The sequence below is a fragment of the Lutra lutra genome, chromosome 7, assembly GCF_902655055.1.
Source record: "Lutra lutra chromosome 7, mLutLut1.2, whole genome shotgun sequence".
NCBI lineage: Eukaryota > Metazoa > Chordata > Mammalia > Carnivora > Mustelidae > Lutra > Lutra lutra.
Genome location: NC_062284.1, coordinates 61,675,465 through 61,680,389, shown reverse-complemented (window position 1 = coordinate 61,680,389; position 4,925 = coordinate 61,675,465). Strand labels below are relative to the sequence as shown.

The 4,925-nt window shown below is 50.3% G+C and overlaps 1 long non-coding RNA gene across 1 annotated transcript; it reads right to left on the bottom strand.

Moving 5' to 3' along the window:
- Positions 1-373: 373 nt before the first annotated feature.
- On the bottom strand, positions 374-1,563 carry LOC125105636 (uncharacterized). Its single transcript, XR_007128967.1, has 2 exons — positions 1,413-1,563; positions 374-806 (listed from the first exon to the last, which is right to left on the bottom strand). It is a non-coding gene; the product is annotated as an uncharacterized LOC125105636 (long non-coding RNA).
- Between the last annotated feature and the right edge of the window lie 3,362 nt (positions 1,564-4,925).

Below are 4,925 nucleotides of genomic sequence, written 5' to 3'. Positions count from 1 at the left end.
AGGCTCACTCACTTTTGAAACATAAGGAATAACATGGAGGACATTAGGAGAGGGAAAAAATAGTGAATTGGGGGAAATTGGAGAGGGAGGTTTTCTGATTCTTAAACAACTCCCTTTCTTGTTTTGAATCATGGCTTCTGAATTCGTTATATTTATATATATTTATATCTTCTCCATCATTAATCTGATGGGTTTGGTGGTGGTGGTAAATAAAATATTACAAAGGAGAATTTCCAATTTCCCTTCCCAACATTAAAAAAATTTAATGATTTTTAATTACACAGTAAAATTTACTAAATTTCTTTTAAAGAAACAATTTAGGTTAAATTAAAACTGTTGTACATCTTAGATAATGAAGAAATTTTAGGCATTATTATGACATAAAATGTTATTCTATTAATATCTGAGGGGGTTTTTTGTTTTGTTTTGTTTTTTTTAATCCCCAAAGGAACCATCAGTCCAAACTACTGTCCTCTCTTCTGAGGGCTCAGTTGGATCTGACACATCAAAGAGTAAGGAGCCTCCTGGTCTGAGAGCTGCCGGCCGGCCTCCCCAGGGCTCTCCAGAGGCAGCTTGCCTGGTGCTGTGAGGGAAGATGAATCAGCGTGTGACATGCAGCAAGTGTGGCTGGCCTGCTCCGTGTCCTCAGTATGGGCTCATCCCTCTTAAATGGGGTGCTGAGAGCTTTGAGCTGCTGTAAGTGGCCTCTTGGCTGGTCCTAAATGATGCAGTCCTTGCTGCTCCCCCACATTGCCAGGTGCACATAAGTAGCCCGGCTCAGACCTGGGCTTCTTGCTGCCACACTCCTGGGGTGGTGGGGGCTGGTTACGCCAGGCAGAGTGACCAAACTTCCGGTCCCAACCCTCCTGGGGCCAGCGGGGAGGACCCGGTCATCAGGGATGTTTCACAGGACTGGCTTCTTGTCTTCAGCCCATGGATATGACCCATTTCCCTCCCTCCTCCAGGACTGGGAGAAGTTGTCCCACCTTCCTGTGCCCCTGTGTGTACATGTATGTACTTTCTCTTTCTTGTATTAATTGTACCTAAGGTTCTTGGTGCTGGCAGACCTCCAAGAGGTAAGGAAAAAGCCCTTGGCATGGGCGCCACCCAGAGGGTGGAACTCCGATCTCACAAACCCCTGCCTCGCTGAGCTAGAAGATCACTGCCACCACCCAGGGCGCTGGGCTCTTTGTCAAGAGATGGTCTTGGAACAGACCCAGGGCCCAGGCAGGAGAGACTGGCAGGGTGAGCCAGGAGCCGAGGGCTGGGCTTCCCAGACACTGGCTGCTATTCTCTGACATTCTTGAATGGAGACATGGAACCCCTCAGCCTTCTAGGTGGCTGGAAGGGCCTGGGTGTCTGGAGCCCTCTCAGCCATTCTCCCCCAGCTCCCTGCAGACCCGTCGACTTACCCTAGTGTGTGCCCAGTTGGCGACTGTGCCAAATAGGAGACCTGCAGATGGAAGGAACTGCACATACAGACCAAAGGCACCATGTGGCCTTCCTCAGTCATAACATTCTCAAATCACCTGCTAGGATCACGAGCTGAGGCCAGAGCCTTTACACAGGCTCCCTGCCCTGCCCCCACCAGGCTGCCTAGAGGCTCCCAGTTGCACCCACAGACTTCCAAGTTCAGTAAAACCCTCATGGGCCCCTCTCCGGATCTGCCTTCCTCTGAGCGAGAACTACTGCAGGCTGGCTGCTTTCTCGAGTCTTCTGGTGTCCCCTACGCTGGCCTACATGCGACCAGGGCCATGATCCTGAGGCTCCTTGTCCCATTCCCAGACTATGCCTGGTTTCTGGAGCCCTGACTCTGGAACCTAGGCCTGATCCGGGTCTAGACAAACAGCTTCCGAGTGGAACTCCCAGAGACGTCTTGCTTGTGGGGTCAGGATGCCCCTGGGGGAATCCAGAATGGGAGGCAGCTTGGGGTCCAAGGGCCAGAGATCCCCCTTGTTTTGAGGGACAGTATGGCTAGGGGCTTGCCCCCACAGCCTAGAGCAGCCTGAAGTTCTGGTGTTTCCAGAGAACATGGTCCCTTAGCAGGTAGACGTGCCCTCTGTAGTCTGGAGATAGAAATTTGGAAATCACCAACGCCAAGAGACTGGAAGAGATTGTTAAGTGAGTGAATATGGACAGAGGCAAAAAAGGGGGAAAAAAAGAAAGAAGTTTAAGACCAGAGTCATGGGGACTCCAACATGCAGATGTCAGGAAGGTGACCAGAAACAACCGTGGAGAGACACCGGGGTCAGCGTGGGGTCCGGGAAGCCAGGAGAAGAAGGCACTTGAAGTGGGGGAGCATCACTGACAGCTTCACACGCAGCTGAAAGGCCTGGGAGGGTGAGGACTGAGGACCCATTGTCATGTCGGCAATGCAGTTTCCCTGGGGGGCCTGGACAAGCAGTTTGGCAGAGTGGTGGGAGAGAAACCTGACCGGTTCCAGAAAGAATGGGAGGAGACAGGTGGATGACAACACAGATAAATCTTTTGAGGAGCTAAGTTATAAAGAAGAACAAAGAAATGGGGAAGTAGCTAAAGGGATGAGCTATGGGGAGACAACGAAGGATTACTGCATCTTTAGTCACTGATGGGTATGATCCAACAGGGAAAGAAAAACTGATGACGCAAGAGAAAGAATGGAAATTTTCTGGACCAGTGTCCGTGAGGAGGGGAGAGAGAGTGGAAACTAGTGGACAAGTAGAGGGTTGGCCTTAGGAGATAGATGACTGACCTCCGGTTACAGAAGGGAAGGCTGGGGTCACAGGTTGGCTACAGATAGTTGTGGAAGTTTTTTTTCTAAATTATTTCTGTTTCTCAGTGAAATGGGGATGGAGGTCATTGGCTGAGACCTTGGAGGAGGTTTGGAAGGTTTACAGATGGAGGAGGAAATATGACCAAGTGGTCTGAGTGGGAGAAAGAATGGACTAGAACATGGGCTGGACCTGTAGGCAGCACAAGGATTCCCCTGAGGCTCATGGTCATGGTGTTAAAGTGGGACATTCAGCCGTGAGGACGCAAGTGGTCCAAGAGTCGGATTCCTCCAGGGTTGGGTGTTATCAAGTGGGTATAATGAAGCAAATGAAGGGCAGGCAGGTTGAGAGTGGATATCAGTGAATGACTATAATGATGGACCTCAGAACTGATGACTGTTCTTATTCCAGGAAAAAGGGAGATAAACAGCAACAGCCCCCTTTGAATTCCCAGGAGGGACCAGCCCCCAAGTATTTCCAGTTCCAAGCAGGATGGCCAGCCTGTGCCCAACCTGGAAGCCCCCTCTTACCAGCTGAGTGGGGGGTTTTCTGGGACCTATTCCTAACCTCCTACTCTCCCCACTGAGGCCAGTGTCTTGGGCAACCAAGTAAACATTTTCACTTCTTGTCACACTGTTCTTTTTCCTATATGATGTCCAAGGGGAAAGATTTTGACTACTTGTCACCTTTGAGACCACGGTACAGCCACAGACCTTGAGGCCTCCCCGATACACTGGGCCCTGGAGAGGGTGCAGAAGGAGGCCCCCAGAGGCCCTGAAGGCCACATTTCTGACCATCCAAGGACTGGAGGTTTAACCCAATCTACACTGAGCACAGCCACACACGTCCCCCGGATGGCATTTCTCAGTTCTCCCAGACCCCGGCCACCTCTGCAGCTGTCCTTAGGGCCTAGGACCTGCAGCCCAGCTAAAATCCTCCCTTATGTCCATGGCTGGTTTGAGAGGAGAGGGCAGTAAAGTCCCCCTCAGGCCTGTGTAGAATATTGGCCAACCAAACAATATTCACACGAGCTATTCTCATGCCTGAGCAGGATAGATTTAAAACACAGACCTGAGGGTCCGTCTGGGGAGCGGGGTCAGCAAGAGTCAGAGGTTGCCTGGTCACCTGCTCCCCCTTCTAAACTCGGGAACCGCACTTACTGCTTGCCAAGCGACTCCAGATTCACTCTGGCCTGGATGAACCAGCAAACTTCTCTGCCATCTGGGGGGTTGAACCCAGCTTCAACGATGCTTGGAGACCGTGCAAAGTTTCTTTATATCTTATAGTTACTCGTTTACCGCAACTAACCATTTTTTATATTAGAGTGAACTACTCTTGATTGGACCCAAACTACTACACTTTCTATTTCTGGTTAATCAGGCTTTTGCTTTTTTGATTAAAATGAGAAAGAGTTTATAGGATATGATGAAACCCTCTCATTCTGTCCCCTGCCAAATGGGCTCACAGAGCCTTCGTGAAGGATTGCATGAAACACTCCCTGTGGATATGCAAAGTACAAAAGCAATTGTCTTTCTGGGCTAGCAAATTACAGAGACATCTCTTCTGGGTGGATAAAATACAAAATGTGCCCCTTCCTTAATTCTGACCCAGACCCAGGCTAGGGCACCAGCTGTCCATTAACCTTCACCCACCCCTCAGCGGGGTGCCTTTGTGCAAGGCAGAGCAAGGCACAAAGACTGGGGAGAAGGAAGATTGGGAATGGGGAGGTCTAGGGGCAGGATGGATAGGATGGCTAGGGAAGTGGGTGGACTTAAGGGTGTGGACTCAAAGGGTGAGTGTCTGTGCGCTAATGGCAGTGCCTATCACTGGCAGGACTGAACAACCCACCAGATGATTACAACATCCAGTTGTAATCAGCCTGAGTTCTCAGGCATCCCAATATTTGGACGCCATTACTTAGCCAAAGGAAAGGCAGCTGTTGGTCTGGTTAAGGGCTTGTTTCCAGATTTATCCATCAGCTCTACCCCCTAAATTTCTCATAACTAAACTGATTCCAACAGAGTTCTTTCCCCAAGCCCATGCACCTACTCCTTACTTTGGATTTGGCTTTGCAATTCAGGGCTTATTCTACACCTCTCGGTGAGAGACTTCTGCCCCTGGCTCTGAGTTCAGCATCCCCTCACCTCCCTGCCCCTCCACCCACGCCCTCCTGCT